The sequence below is a fragment of the Elephas maximus genome, chromosome 8 (genome assembly GCF_024166365.1).
Source record: "Elephas maximus indicus isolate mEleMax1 chromosome 8, mEleMax1 primary haplotype, whole genome shotgun sequence".
Taxonomy (NCBI): Eukaryota; Metazoa; Chordata; class Mammalia; order Proboscidea; family Elephantidae; genus Elephas; species Elephas maximus.
Genome location: NC_064826.1, coordinates 93180450 through 93197875, shown reverse-complemented (window position 1 = coordinate 93197875; position 17426 = coordinate 93180450).

The window sequence follows — 17426 nt, the reverse complement described above, 5'->3', positions numbered from 1 at the left end:
GAAAACAAAAATCCTCACAAATGAACCAATAAGCAACATCATGATAAATGGAGAAAAGATTGATGTTGTCAAGGATTTCATTTTACTTGCATCCATAATCAACACCTATGGAAGCAGCAGTCAAGAAATCAAACCATGTATTGCATTGGGCAAATCTGCTACAAAAGACCTCTTTAACGTGTTAAAAAGCAAAGATGTCACTTTGAAGACTAAGGTGTGGCTGATCTAAGCCATGATATTTTCAATCATATCATATACATGTGAAAGCCGGACAATGAATAAGGAAGTCCGAAGAAGAGTTGATGCCTGTAAGTTATGGTTTTGGTGAAGAATACCGAATATACCATGGACTGCCAGAAGAACGAACAAGTCTGTCTTAGAAAAAATACAGCCAGAGTGCTCCTTGGAAGGAAGGATGGCGAGACTTTGTCTCTTATACTTTGGACATGTTATCAGAAGGGGCCAGTCCCTGGAAAAGGACATCATGCTTGGTAGACCCTCAAAGAGATGGATTGACACAGTGGCTGCAACAATGGGTTCAAACATAGCAGCGATTGTGCAGATGGCACAGGACTGGGCAGTGTGTTTTTCTGTTGTACATAGGGTTGCTGTGAGTTGGAACTCACTCGATGACACCTAACAACAACATAATACTTTTTAACTGAGTTGACCTGGAAGCCCAAGTTTCCTCTCTCACATTGCACAGGACTAATTCAGGGTTGGAAGGCGTCACAGACAGGAACAAATCCCTCTGGCGTTTGCAGGTTGGAGATTACGGATGCTGGAGGGTGATAAAGTGTGAGTGAGATGGCAAGGGTGGCTGGCATGGCACTTTGCAGGAATACGGGGCCTTGGGGTGCCACCTGGAAACCTGATGAAGTGGATGAGGAAGGGGTATAGTGAGGGGAGCAGAAAGTGCACCCAAGAAATGAGATTGGAGGTCAGTGTTCCTAAAATATTTCTATTGTGTTGAAAGGCTGGCATCAGTGTGTATGTGTGTTTATGCACCTGCATGTGTACCGTGTGTGTGTGAGTGCGTGTACGAATTTGTGCAGCACAATATCTGGTGGTGAACCTCCTAATTAGTGTAAACAAGGACACAATCTTCAAGAGGGAAGTGGTGGGGAAAAGAGGTGAAGTAAGATTGAATTAATGACCAAAGGAGCCAGAGGCTTTAGATGCGCAATCTCCATTACTTGTCATGTCAGCCTGGTAACAAAAGAATAATCAAATCCTTTTTATAGATGAAGACGGTGAAGCTAAGAGAGGTTAAGCAACTTGCCACAGAATGCATAGCTAGTAGCTGACTGAGCTGTTATTCATACCTCGGGTCTGGTTCCAGAGCTCCCTGTTGTACCACGTTCTCCCTACATGCGTATTTGTGCTCTCAAATCATATTTTCATGTCTTGTATTCAGAAGGATCCTGAGGACAGTTAAAAATGTTTTGCTGCCCAAAGGAGCATCAATCGGAAATACTTGTCTCATGTAACTATGGATCCTGGGTTAAAGAGAGAAGATCTCCCAAGATACTTTGCCAACCCCAACTGCCCCTCACTTACCTGATCTTGTTCTCCTCCTGGGACTGAGTTGATGATTTGGAACCAGCCTCTAGCCAACTTTGTGCACAGGTATTACTTAGGTGGCACCCTTGTCTTTCTCCGGTACCCTGGGTGTGAGCTGCACTTCTTCATGTGTAGCAAGTGAATTACCTACTGGTGCTTGTAGATTCGAAATCAGCAGATATACCTAAAGCTAAATTTCTTGCTATCGTTAATAATAATAAAAAAAAGGGACAATACACAGACGTAAAAATGCTCAAAAATGCAAAACATAGCGTGTTTTTTCTCTCAGCTGGATCCTCATTGAGTGCCTAATCTCTGTAGGCTTGTGGTGTATTAGGAGTTGGAGTTTTTATGAAATCCGTAATTATTGCCACAGCAAAGCCTTCAATAAAGAGCAGAGAGAACTCATTCACCTAAGCTAACCCCAGAGCAGGCTCATCACCATGGTTCTGTGGGTAGGGGTGGCCACATCTGAGAATGCCCCAAGTTGGAGATTATCCTTTCTCCAATGGAATGAACAAAGAAAATCAACTTCTTCTGAAGAGCTTCTATTTTTATTTTGTGTATCCTTTGGACCAGGCCTAGTGCTAGGAGGTTACACAAATAGTTTTATATTTAATCCTCACAACAGCCTAGCAAAGTCTGGATTTATCATTTATTTCTCCCAATGAGGACGTGAGGCTCCAAAGGTGTAAAGACACTTGTCTAAGCCCAAACCTCAAGTCAGTGGTGTGCAAGTTGAAATGGAATTGGGACTACATGATTACCAAGTATAATTCCCAGGCTCCGGGCTTGAAAAATTCATCACGGTAGGACATGACATCTATTCCTTTGCTTCCACCCCTGTTTGCTTTTGCCTATGTGTTCTTTTGTCTGAAATGCCTTTTCTCCTTCCCATTCTCTCTTTCTATGCCAATTGATTCAAAACAGGTTAAAATATTTTGCCTCCTCTGTGAATTCTAAGTCCTCCCTGACAGTGTTTACCCCTCCCCTATTCTCTGGGTTCCGGAGCTGACCTTTATATGGCATCTAACTTAGTGTGTCATGAGTATTTGCATGGTGCCTCCTTCAGGATGGGGTGAGCTCAGGGAGGGCTGGGACTCTGTCTTATCATCTCTGAACCCTCAGTGCCTGAAAAACAGTGGATGATCCATAAATGATGGAGGAATGGATAAATAAATACATGAATGAATGAATATGAATTCCAGAACTTAAAAATAGGAAACTGATATAAGGACTATGAAATAACTTCTAAAATAGCATAATAAATAACAAATGCTGCATTGCTCATGCTTTGGGAATTTGGTTGGCCTGAAATGACCGTTATTAGCCAATGGAAGAAACAAGCTATGGTGCTCCTGGGGCTGAAGAATTGTACCTTAGGGGTCCTGGTTGTCTCCACCCAAGAGAGAAGCACTGGCTTGTTTTCTGTCCCAGGAGACAGATGGCAACTCCAGACTCCCCTGGCCCACTGGCCCTAAGATTAATGCCTAAAGGATCTGAGCATATAAAAAACTTAGAAAAAGGTCCTTATCCAGGATAGCCTTTGAGAGACTGAAGTGCCAGATGGGTTCCAGAGAACCTGAGCATGACTGAAGACTGCTGATAGACTTCACCCCTGTGTTGGATCCTTACAATCCAGGCGATTGTGAAATAAGTATAATTAGACATATATGTATGTATAGTTGACTTATATGCACACATCTCCAATAGTAGTCTCCGAAAATAAATAAATAAATGAAAGAAGACTGCACTTAGAGTCAGGAAGCCTATGCCTTGAATCTGTTATTGGCTAGTTATTGACTTTGGGCAAGTTATTTACTTTCGATCTCTGTTCCTTAGTTTTTTCCTCTGTAAAATGAAGAGATGAACAATGTGCATCAAGGTCCTTAAAAATATCTGCACTATTTATCTCAGGAATTCTGTGATTTTTACCTGAGGAAATAACCAGAAATATTGGTAGAAAGGTACCAAGGTGCACATCACAGTATTATTAACCATATTTAGAACCTGGAAAAGAATTAATGGTACAACATTAGGGTCAAATGAACTACGATACCTTCAATGAATGGAATATAATATAACCATTAAAAGGAAAATTAAAAAGCATATGTGATAGATAGCATAGTTGAGTGTTTATAGTATCAATACCATCTAGCAAAATAATTCCAGAAGCACACTTGAAGTTGAACAAATTAGATTTATTACTCATTACATTGAGGAAGAGGAGCTTTGGTGGTGCAGTGGTTAAAGCACTTGGCTACTAACCAAAAGGTGGGTGGTTCCTACCCACCAGCTGCTCTGTAGGAGAAAGATATGGCAGTCTGCTTCCATAGCGCTTTATAGCCATGGAAACCATATGGGGCTTGGTCCTATAGGGTCACTATGAGTTGGAATTGACTGGATGGCTGTGGATATGTTGAGGAAGAATGGGGAATTGTGGGGCATTTCAATAAGAGAGTGTTAAAAAAGACTAACAGGATTTGGGCTTGTGATAGATAATTTGGGGAGGGTTTTAGGAAGTAAGGCTTTTCTCTGGATTGGATGCTTTCATGAAGTGAATTCTATGATTAGGTATCTTAATAAATATTATTTGGAATAAAAGGAGACTAGATCAAAGCTAAAGCGTTAATTGGTAAAGAAGCAATAATCACTCATATTAGCCAAGATGGAAAATGTTTAGTTTGGTCATTTCATGGTTTGGGAAATGTTCATGTTTTTGTCTGTGTTCACACATGATTTTGGAGTCATCTTGTTTTTGTCTTGATCCACTGTGGTCACAGAATGTCCTTGCCTAATATTCGTGCCCCATGAAACTGTTTATGATCAGCAGGAGAATGCTATGGCCTTGCTGGAAGTGCCAGGCCAGCTTCTTGATATCAGGGGCTTCTTTTTCCTTCTCAGTGGTTAATTTTAAAAACATAATACAAAATCGAATATACAAAATGCAATATTAAAAATATTATTCTTAACTTTGTAAAGGCAGTATGACAATGAATATACCACATGTGCACTATAATCAAATCAGTAAGGTGGAATAATCATAATTTTTTCTAGTTTTGTCTTTCCACTTTTCAGAATTTCTCTCACTCTTTTTTTTAAGTTAAAAGTTGCTTCTAAAGAAAAAAGTAAGCTATAGATGGCAGTTAGATACAATAGTAAAATAAACCCAATACTAACAAACAAGTAAATGGAAGGTATTTTTTTTTTTATTGAACTTGATTTTCAGTCTCCCTTTTTTTTTAACTTTTTATTTTGAGATATTATAGACAGTAGACACACATGCAGTTGTAAAAAGTAATACAGAGATACCCCATTTTCCTTTTACCCAGTTTCCTCCAGTGCTAACATTTTGCATAACTATAGCACATTTTCACAACCAGAAAATTGATATTGATATGATCCAGTCTCTTTTGATTCAACATTTGAAGAATCAAGTTCCCTTCACTCCTGATGGACAGTGCTTAGAACCAAGTGGACAACGCGATAAACTAGCATTTAGTAATTTGGTAGGAAAGAGTCGCCAGCCCAAGCTCTACATTCTCCATTGTACCTCTCCTCTTGATAAGGGATCAGCTTAGCTACCACAAGTCTCCTGTTCCAAAGTCAGTTGGGTCTCATAACTTTGGATGGACCTTTGCCAGAAGTTGGAATAAAACCATGATGTGAAAACTTATCTGTACAGCCAGGATCACTCTTGTTTGACTGGATGGTGGTTGATGAAAACAGCAATGTAGAGTGATCTCCTTTCATAGCTGAGTACCTGCTGGTGGCCAGGAGACTGGGCATTGCAGGCAGTGCCACAAAGCAAACTCCTGTGGGCCTGAATAGATGATGAGATTGTCGCAATGGTGGCAAGTCTCATACATTTATGGATGATCCATAAATGACGGAGGAATGGATAAATAAATACATGGCAAGTCTTAAATCTTTTCATACAAACTAAGTCCTGGCAGGATACAAAGGAAGGAAGAGAAATTTTAAATGTCTAGCAAGTACCCTATGTTTTTGTATAAAAGCTCATGTAATAGGGTATTAAAAAGGTATTTTCCTCTCTCACTGTTGGCTGAGGCTCCACAAGTTAAGTACAAAATACTGCATGTCACTTACCCTCACAGTCTAAGGTGCTAATTCATCAAAGTGCTAATAGGACTTTTAAAGGGACTGATCAAAAAAAGAAAGAAAGAAAACGAACAAAAAAGCATTTTGCAACCCTTAGTCCATCACCCCAGGAGCTATGGTGGCACAACAGTTAAGCACTCGGCTGCTAACCAAAAGGTTGGTGGCCTGAACCTACCCAGTGACTCTATGGGAGAAAGACCTGGTGACCTGCTTCCATAAAGATTTCAGCCAAGAAAGCTCTACGGGGCAGTTCTACTCTGTCACACGGTGTGGCTATGAGTTGGAGTTAACTTGACAGCACCCAACAACAGCCTATCACCCATCTTATGGATACTTTAAAGGTTGAAAGTTTAGGAAGTCAAGAGAGCCTTTGGATAAATTTGTTGGGGGTAAAGAAAATGTTTTTAAAGCAGATATTGTGTTCTCTGGGTTTGAGAGATGTTTAATGCTGCTATTTCCTGTAAAGGGAAACTTCAGTGGGTTTTTCAGGGGTTTTTCTCCTGGAAACTTTCAAATGTAATTCCCATGAACAGGCAGAATCTGAGGCTATGGTGCACTAGAGCTGAGGAGAGAACGAGCGAGAAGGCTCGAAAAGACAGATCACACCTCCTCCCCTGTAGAAGGGGGTCAGGGAAGGAAGATGCTTTCGATTGGTTGTCAGATTAAAATTTTGACTTAAAAAAAAATTTATTGTGGTGAAAATATACATAACAAAACGCACGCCATCTCAACGATTTCTACATGCGTAATACAGTGACATTGACTGTGCTCTTCAAGTTGTGCGATCATTCTGTCTATCCTTCTCCAAATCACCCACCACCGTTAATATAAACTCAATGCCCTCTAAGCAAATACTGCTCTTTTTCGTTTTCTCCCACTCCTGGTAAGCTCTAATAATCTTTGGTTTCTATATATTTGCTTATTTCATGTAAGTGATATCATACAATATTTGTGCTTTTGTGACTGACTTACGTCACTCCGTGTGATGTTTTCAAGGCTCATTTATGTTGTGGCATGTGTCAAGATTTCATTTCTCTTTATGACTGAGTAATATTATGACTGTGGTATATACATGGTGTGTATACATACCACATTTTGTTTATCCATTCTTCTGTTGATGGACATTTTGGTTGTTTTCACCTTTTGGCTATTGTGAAAAGTTTTGTAATGAATATTGGTGTACAGGTTGAAAGTAGACTTTTATTGGGTAGACATTTTAATACCTGAAAGTGAATCTTAATGATCAGTCATATTGTGATTGTTCTTGAAAGTAAGCAGAAGTGACTGGAAAGCTATAGCATCTTTCCAAGGTATCATCAAGTAGGACAGGACATATGTGAGGCAGAGTGTGTTGAAATCAGAGGTCAATGGCATCACTAGGGTTGGTGTTACTCACTGAGGTGTAGTAACTTATGGTGTCAACCCCCCCCTCCACCGTGGGCTGAGTGCACTGAGTCACCTGCCCCTCCTGGCCATCCCCCGTGGCTCCCCCCATAGCTCCCCACAGCTTCTCCCCTCTCCCATTGGACGAAGTGGAGACCCTCCTCCTGCCCAGTGGCAGGCTCCATAGCCTAGCCCCCATACCCTGACTGAAGGGTGATGGGGAGGGGGTGTGAATTACCACACCGGGTAATGGGTGACACCAAGCCCTGGGGTCATTTTGATGTCAGCCTCTCTGACAGAGAGTGTCAGGGGGTGTGGTCCGCACACCCCAGCCCATTAGTGACACCACTGATGAAGGTAGGACAAACATGAAGTTGTTTCCGTCTGTACCCAGTTCAGACTGTTTATTAAGAATGTTACATGTGGAATAGTGAGATTTTAGCTCCATCTCCTGAGCCTGACACTGAAGATGCCACAGAAATAGAAGGAGGTTGAAGGATCTAAGAAAACAATGCAAACTCAGTGGGAAACCCTTAGAGAGGCTGAAGGTGGTAGAATCCTGGTTAGTGTGTGGGTATGTGTATATGTATGGGTGGCATAGAGAGGAGCATCCCAGAGCCAGAGTGGACAGGATCCTATGGATGAGCATAAACTAAGGAAGAGCTTAGTAATTGTGCCTGTCTTTATCCCATAGGAGCCCTGATGGCAGTGGTTAAGCACTCAGCTGCTAACTAAAAGATCGAACCCACTAGCTGTTCTGGGGGAGAAAGATGTGGCAGCCTGCTTCTGTAAGGATTTACAGCCTTGGAAGCCCTATAGGCCAGTTCTACTCTGTCCTACAGGGTTGCTATAGGTTGGAATCTACTGACAGCAACAAGTTTGTTTTTTTTTTTAATCAAATACCCCCATTAATGACTGGTTAATGTGAATGATTGCTTACTCCATGGCCATTCTGTGGTGGAAAAAAAGCAGCCTTAGTTGGAACAGTGGAGAAAACTGAGGGTCACGCTCATGTCTGGGTGGGGTGTAGAGCAGATAACAGCAGTTGTAGACTGATCTGCCTGCCCCTGCGTGTTTCTTCTTCCCCAGATATGTCCCCATCCTGAGAGCTGGCTCATTACAGATGTGGGGGATAGCTCCCAGAGATAAAGGGAGTTTTCCTGAGGCAAAGAGTCACTTGGGGAGGGACCTCAAAAAAACTCGCCACCATGGATTCAATTCCAACTCATAGATACGCTGTAGGACAGAGTAGAACTGCCCCATAAAGTTTCCAAGGAGAGGCTGGTGGATTCAAACTGTCAACCTTTTTGTTAGCAGGTGAGCTCTTAACCACTGAGCCACCAGGACTCCTTGGGGAGGGATAGCACACAGAAATCAAGAAGTCCTGATTTTTTTTTAATTTCCCCTGCACCAACAATTTCTGCATGTATAATTCAGAGACATTGATTATATTCTTCATGTTCGTAACTGTCTTAGTCATCTAGTACAGCTGTAACAGAAATACCATAAGTGGATGGCTTTAACAAAGAGACTTTATTTTCTCACAGTCCAATAGGCTCTAAGTCCAAATTCAGGGCATCAGCTCCAGGGGAAGGCTTTCTCTCTCCGTGGGCTCTGGAGGAAGGTCCTTGTGATCCATGGATCTTCCCTTGGTCTGGGAGCATCTCAGCGCAGAAGCCTCAGGTCCGAAGGAAGTGCTCTGCTCCAGGCACTGCTTTCTTGGTGGTATGAGGTCCCCATGTCTTTCTGTTCACGTCTCTGTTTTGTATCTCAAAAGAGATTGCTTAAGATATTCTCTAATCTTGTAGATTTCATCAATATAACTGCCACTAATCCATCTCATTACATCGGAGTGATAGGCTTTACAACATATACTGAAATCACACCAGATGACAAAATGGTAGACAATCACACAATACTGGGAATCATGACCCAGCCAAGCCGACGGATATTTTTTGGAGACACAATTCAATCCATGCTGGTAACTATTATCATTACCCTTTTCCAAATCATTCTACCACAATTAACATAAACTCAATGCCTCTTAAGCATCCCCCCATTCCCCCTTCTTCCCACTCTAGCAACTACTAATAATCTTTGGTTTCTATATATTTGCTTATTTCATATAAGTAAGATCGTACAGTATTTGTCCTTTTGTAAGTGCCTTATTTCACTCAGCATAATGTTTTCGAGGTTCCTGCATGCCGTGGCATGCATCAGGACTTCATTTGTCTTTAGGCCTGAGTGGTATTTCACATTTTGTTTATCCATTCATCTTTGATGGACATTTCAGTTGTTTCCACATTTTGGCTATTGTGAAAAGGGCTGCAATGATCATTGGTATACGGGTTTCTGTTTGTATTCCTGCTTTCATTTCTTTGGGGCTATACCTAAGATTGGGATTGATGGGAACATACCCTAATTTGATACCCGAGGGCCCTCCAGTTGGCCCTCTCTGTTCCCCAAACCACCAGAAGGAGACCAAACTAGGCTTAGGTTTAAGTTGTTCCCCAGGTGTAAGTTATCAGCTAAGGTAGATTTACACCCCAGGGAGCATGAGCTCACAAAGAGAAAAAGGACAAAGGAGTACATCTATCATCAAAACAAACAAACAAACAAACAGGCATCCAACTGGGGAATTTACATAGATAAAGCAAATCAAATGGACTAACAGAACACGATGTTTAAATAATCATCATAAAATCCTAATGGAGATAAGGAGGGACACTGGTAGCATGAAGCAGGAGCAAGCAATTATTATAGCAATTGGGTAAGAAAAATATAACAGTTACCTAAAGAACAGTGACCAGGGTTCTAATTTCAGAGGCTATGCTTAATAAGCCATTTGAGCCTTGGGCCAGTCATTTATTTTCCGAGACTTTTTCTCCTTCCTAATTGCAGGGAGTGGGATTGTGATAAGGGTGAAATGAGAGTTCACTGGTGAACCATCTGGCACAGGGTAGTTATTCAGGGAATGCAATTTCCCTCCAGTCCCCTCTCCTTTTGATTTACCCTTCTTTGTGCAGCCACAGAAGTGGCCGAGCATTTAGCCTGCCTCTCTCAAGGCCAAAAGAGCTTCAGCAGGTGTTTATAGTAGGGTTAAATCTCTTTTATTGTACTTTAGATGAAAGTTTACAGAGCAAATTAGTTTCTCATCGAACAATACATATATTGTTTTGTGACATTGATTCCCAACCCCACAACATGTCAACACTCTGCACTTCTTGGCCTTGGGTTCCCCATTACCAGCTTTCCTGTCCCCTCCTGCTTTCTGGTCCTTGCCCCTGGGCTGCTGTGCACATTTAGTCTCATTTTGTTTTATGGGCCTGTCCAATCTTCGGCTGAAGGGTGAACCTCAGGAGTGACTTCAGTACTGAGTTAAAAGGGTGCCCGGGGGCCATACTCTTGAGGTTTCTCCAGTCTCTGTCAGACCAGTAGGTCTGGTCTTTTTTTGTGAGTTAGAATTTTGTTCTACATTTTTCTCCAGCTCTGTCTGGGACCCTCTATAGTGACCCCTGCCAGAGCAGTTATGGTGGTAGCCAGGTACCATCTAGTTGTGATGGACTCAGTTTGGTGGAGGCTGTGATAGTTGTGGTCCATTAGTCCTTTGGACTGATCTTTCCCTTGTGTCTTTGGTTTTCTTCATTCTCCTTGCTCCAGATGGGGTGGGACGAGTGGAGTATCTTAGATGGCCACTCACAAGCTTTTAAGATGGAGTAAATCTTCTTGGCTAGAGATTTTCCAAGCATTGCTATTACTCCTATCCAATCCCATTATTGTGGTTATTTAACCTCTGGCATCTAACCTAAAATTCCTATCCCACTCTTTCTACTATATGAAAATGTTATCTGAGACATCCTCCAACGTAAAACCTGTTTTATACACTTAATCAGAAGGACTGCTTCGATGGTTGATTCAGTTCTCAGCTATAGTCTCTTAAATTCTTAATACTCCAAATCTGCACTTCCCAGTACAGTAGCCGTTAGCCACATGTGGCTATTTGAATTTAAATTAATCAAAACTAGATAAAATAGATTGCTGAATTCCTAAGTCTCACTGGCCACCTTTCAAGGTGACTGTTACTGTTGTCGTTAGCTGCTGTTCAGTTGGACCTCAATTTATGGCGACCCTGTGCACGACAGAATAAGACTATTGTGATCCGTAGGGTTTTCATTGGCTGACTTTTGGAAAAAAGATTGCCGAGCCTTTCTTCCTAGTCTGTCTTGATCTGGAAGCCCCACTGAAACCTGTTTGGCATCATAGCCAAACACAAAGCTGCACTGACAGACAGGTGGCAACTGCGATGAGGTGCCTTGGTTGAGAATAGAAAGTGGGTCTCCTGCATGGTAGGCAAGAATTCTACCACTAAACCACCACTGCCCCCTTAGTGCCTACCATATCAGACAACAGAGAGCTAAAACATTCTCATCACTGCAGAAAGTTCTATTGGACAGCTTGTTCCAAATAATTGGATGTCATATCCTCATTTGAAAAGGGATCCTCATTTGAGCACCATGGCAACAGGAGACATGTTTTTTGTGAGCTAATCATCTCTAAATGGTGAACATAATCTCTGCTCTAGAAAGAATTGTCTTTTGTTTAACTTTTTCCCTACTCTCCCAATCAAAACTGAGCTTGAGATAAAATGAACCCCAGTATTCTCTGTCTTTTGTCAAACATCACGTGCTTGACACTGGTTAGAAAGAACATTTGTAGGCTGAGATTTATATATACACACTCCTATCCACCACTATCCACTGCTTGCCATCAGGTTGAGTCTGATTCATGGCGACCGCATGTGTGCCAGAGTAGAACTGTGCTCCACGGAGGTTCAAGGGCTGATTTCTCAGAAGTAGACCTTTCTTCCAAGCTGCCTCTGTGTGGACTTGAACCTCCAACCTTTCAGTTAGCAGCCGAGTATGTTAACAGTTTGTACAACTCAGGGACTTCTCATGTACACGTGCAAACATGCAGTTGAGGATTTGGTGATGGAGCTTATATCTTTAAACCTCGTGTGACAAGTCAAGGAGACTCTTTTGTCTCTAAAATTAATATCTGTGGCTGATATTCATTTTATTTCAGAGGCAGAGGTTGGCAAAATCAGGCACCCATTCTCCGTAACTGCATTACATTTAAAGCAATGCTTTAAAGTAGTAAAAAATATATATAAATATTTGTACCATTGGCATATGTACCTTGCTCCTTCACCAAATACCCAACTGGAAAAAAAATAAAAGCTTCCTCTCTGTTTTGGATGGTTAGAGCAGAGCTCTAGGAGGGGATTTATAACTACACAGTTACGAATTATGAATGTGCATTTGTTCAAGAACTGCACCCTGTTGATTTGCTATTTAGTTTTTTTATTGCTGGCGTTTGCATTGCTCTGTAGGAGGCTGGCTGCAGATTTGGCTGCTGCTCAGAAAGAGGAGTCGCCGGGGACGTTGTTCCTATTCAGAAATGCATGGGGTATATCAAAGACTGAGCTTGCAAACTTGTATATTAAAACCCATACATTACCCACACAATGAAAGTCCTCATCCCACTCCACATGGGAGACTTGGGGCTGAGTCTGAACCAAGGACTCTCACTTTGGAGGCAGTTGAAGGAATACTCGGAGCTGCCTCATTACCTATTGCCGTGCTTTCTGGCCCTTCAGCAAAGCACTAAGGCTTTTCTTAAAGGTCTCCACAGATGTGGTGGGGAGGCGGAAGAAAGGGGAGGGGAGGCATAGGGCTGCCTACCCTACTCAAACTTAGCACTTCAGGTTTTATGTGTCTACAGTTTCCTTTGAATATAAGGATCCACAAAACATTTGACAATGGAAGCAAACAGCTTCCTTATGAAATAAAAGGGCTTGGTGGGGAGTGAGGCTAGCCATAGTGCTTGTTTTCTTTCTGAGTAGAAGTTTTAGAGCAATGGGGTTGACCAGTGTGACTCAAACCCTTCATAAGCGTGATAGCTCATTTCAATTAATGTGTGAAATTTATTTTTGTTCTAACTGGTGTCACATAGAACACAGAACCAAGTGGGCCATGTGATGGGGTGGGGAAAGAGGGCAATTTGTGGCTAGGGAGAAGGTGGAGGGTTAGTGTGATGTCAACCAACACCAAGGAAAGATCTGTTTCCTGGAAAACATGAGAACTTTTCACTGAGAAATTATAATGGAGTTGATCGGGGCAGTACTGTAAAGAGATGACCAGATATGTGATTATAGGCTGATTCATGGGCTGTGGCCAATGGTTTGGCTAGGTGGTCAGGGACTTGGAAGAAACATCATTGGAAAATTGAATACAAGGAGGTAGGAGAAAGAGGCATGTGGATAGACCTCTCTGAATGGGTCAAAGAATTGAAGATGTTCTTGTCTCCTTTGAATGCTCACCAAAGGGTGACCTTGGCAGATGAGAATTTTAACAATCAAGTGGAGAGTATAACACATTCTGTGAATACCTGTTAGCCCCTTTTCCCAGCCACTTCTGTCATTGCCCAATGTGCTCATGAACAAAGTGGCCATGGTGGCAGGGATAGAGGTTACACATGGGATCAGCAACATGCACTTCCACTCACCAAGGATAACTTGGCTATAGCAACTACTAAGTGCCCAATCTGCCAGCAGCAGAGACCAACACTTAGTCCCTGATATGGTACCATTCCTAGGGTCAATGAGGCAGCAATCTGGTGGTAGGTTGATTACACTGAACTACTCCCAGTATGGAAAGGGCAACATTTTGTTCTTACTGGGATAGACATTTACTCTGGATATGGATTTGGCTTCCCTGCATGCAATGTTTCTGCCAAAACTACCATCCATGGACATACAGAATGCCTTATCTACTGTCATGGTGTCCCACACATCATTGCCTCAAGTCAACTCACTTCCCAGCAAATGGAGTGTGGCCATGGGCTCGTGGTCATTGAATCCATTGGTCTTAACATGTTCCCCATTATCCAGAAGCAGCTGGCTTGATAGGATGATGGAATGGCCTTCTAAAGACACAATTACAGTGCCAGCTAGGTGTCAATACCTTGTAGCACTGGGGCAGTGTTTTCCAGAAGGCTGTATACGCTCTAATCCAGCATTCAATGTATGGTGCTGTTTTTTCCTATAGCCAGGATTCGTGGGTCCAGGAATCAAAGGGTGGAAATGGAAGTGGCACCACTCACTAATATCCCTAGTGACCCACTTGCAAAATTTTACTTCCTGCCCTGTGACACTATGCTTTTCATGTCTAGAGGTCTTAGTTCCAAAGAGAGGAAACATCACATGAAGAAGCACAACAATGATTCCATTGAAGTGAAAGTTAAGAATGCCACCTGGCCATTTGGGCCCCTCATGCCTCTGAATCAACAGGCAAAGATGGGAGTTGTTGTGTGGGCTGGTATGACTGATCTTGATTATCAAGGGGAAATTGGGTTGACATTACATAACGGAGGTAAAAAAGAGTATGTCTGGAATAAAGGAAATCGCTTAGGACGTCTCTTAGTACTACCATGCCCTGCGATTAAAGTCAATGGAAAACTACAGCAACCCATTTCTGACATGACCACTAATTGCCCAAACCCGTCAGGAATGAAGGTTTGGCTCACCCCACCAAACAAAGAACTACACTAGTTGAGATGCTTGCTGAGGGCAAAGGGAATACAGAAAGAGTGGTGGAAGAAGGTAGTTCTAAATACTAAGCTTTAACCATGTGACTAGTTGCAGAAACAAGGACTGTAATTGTTTTTAGTATATCTTGCTTGCTTTGAGTGCATATACATACATGCACATACATTTGAGTGCATAATATATATATTGCTAATATCTTTGTTTTCTTCCCTCCCTTATTCCATTAAAAAAAAAAACAATACTTATTATAAATTACAAGACGTAAACAGGGCTAATGTGTTTTCAGTTGTATGCCTGTTAGTTGTATCATGTTAGGCACAAGTATAACTTTATAATTGTCTTTAGAGATTATGTATGGTTTAATGAGGTATGTACAGGTGCCAGACTGACAAGGGGTGAACTGTGATGGTTAAGGCTATGTGTCAACTAGGCTAGGCCATGATTCTCAGTGATTCGGCAGATATTATGTAATCATCCTCCATTTTATGACCTGATGTGAGCAGCCAATCAGTTGAAAGGAGCTTCCTTGGAGGTGTGGCCTGAATCCAATATATATAGATGTCCTGGCAAAGCTTGCCCTCTCTGGATCCTACATCGCCTCATGGTTCTCTGACCTCTAGTTCTGGGGATGTGATCCAGCAGCATTCCATCTGACCTGTAAATCTGGGATTCCCAGCTTCCACAGCCTGTCATCTCAGCTACTGATTTGGGGCTCATCAGCCCCTGAAACCACATGAGTCAGGAGAAGCCTCCAGTCTGACATCTGATGCATGGATTTGGAACTTGCCAGCTTCCCCAACTGTTTTAGCCAATTCTTTGTGATAAATCCCTTTCTCTGTCTCTCTCTCTAGATAATATGTATTTATATATATGCTTCATTAGTTGTGTTCCTGTGGAGAACCCAGCCTAAGACTCCATGCTTTTTCCTTTTGAGGAAGTTAAGCTGATATCTTGGATTTTCCAGGGAAAGCTGCTTTCAAATAGTACATTGTTTTCCACATAAATTTATGAAGAATCCTCTGCCCTGATTTTTGGACCAGGAATTATGGTCATCATAGCGTTCAGAACCTCTGCAGGGATCATATGTCAAAGTCATTCAAAGGCAATCCATGTCCAGGAGAATGGGAAGAGAATATTCTCAGTTCATCCATTTCCTGTTCATTCACTCACAGCCTTGGGGATTTTTCAGAGTAACACTTTCACACTTACAAATTGCATGTGGCAAGGGAGGCTCATTTACACAAGATGACAGAGATTCCACACAATCCATTGTGCAACTAGCCTCTTATTCTCAGTGAAGAAAAATAGTTGCTTGACTCAACTTATTTTCAAAACCACATGGTATCTCAGTCTATCCATCTTTTAAAAAAGCAACCTGGACAACACAATCTGGAAGGAAAATTTCACTAATTGCATTTAAAAGGAAACACTGCTTGAGTCCTTTATGGTCCCATCAGCACCCTTCTGCCTTTCCAAGTGATAATTAGGCATTAGAAGCTGGCCCTGTGATCTCCACCAATAGCTTTTAAAGGGTGTCTGAAGTTAAAGAAGGGCTCCAGTCCTGTGTGGGGCTTTTGAAAGAGTTAAATCTCTCCTGTCTAATACCTCATCTCAGACAGCCTGGGTTGAGGTAAATGCCTTCAGAATGAACAAATAGTTACTTGGCTTGTCAGTTCTGTTGGGACATCTCCTTTCTGAATGGGCTGACATTTTCCAAATATAACTACTATTTGTAGGGAAATTCTTGGCAATTAACTAAGAACTATTTTAATTGGAATGTACTCCTAACCGTTGTTGTTAGCTGCCTTCGAGTTGGCCCCCGTCTCATGCAACCCCATGCACAAGAGAACAAAACACTGCTCAGTAGTGCACCATCCCCGTGGTCATTTGCAGATGGACTGTTATGATCCACAGGGTTTTTATTGGGTGATTTGTGGAACTATATCACCAGGGTTTCTTCCTAGTCCCTCTTAGTCTATAAGCTCTGGTGGGACCCGCTCAGCATCACAGCCACACACAAGCCTTTACTGACAGAAGGGTGGTAGCTGTGCATGAGGTGCATCGGCCAGGAATTGAACCCAGGTCTCCCCCATGGAAGGTGGGAATTCTACCACTGAACCACTGACTTTCACTTTACCTGCCTAGAAAAGGAGCACATGGAGCAAGAGGAGGTGACTTCAATGGTGTCTAGAGTTGGTTGGATGTTTTGACTGACTTTGCCCCTCACCATTCTTTGTATGCTCCTTCGAGTCTGGGACTCTGTTAAAAAAAACCAACTTCCCAGAAAGAAAAGGAGGCCAATTTTTCAGGAAGAGGAGGACTGACCTTTTAGTTAAGGGGGTACAAGTGATGCAATCTCTTTACTTGAAGTATTTCTTCAGATGCCGGGAGTAAATTCCACACAATTGCTATCCATTCAATATCTATTTATTGAGCATCTGCTATGAACTAGACAATGGAGAGTCAGTGATGGAAAAGGTGCGCTGTATGCTCTAAAGTTATCTTAAAATTATCCTGTGCAAGTGTTGAGTAAGGTTTTTAGCTTACACCATCCTTTGCCACACATTTTCTCATTTAATTCTCAAACAATGAAGAAGGCAAAGTAGTATCCTCATTTTAAAAATAAAGACATAGACTCAGAAAGTTCTAGGGCCTTGCTCGGTGGCGTGGAGTTGGTATATTAGAATCCAGGGCTTCAGTTTCCATAGCCAATGGGCTTTCCACCCCACCCCACGTGTTCAGAAATGGCAGG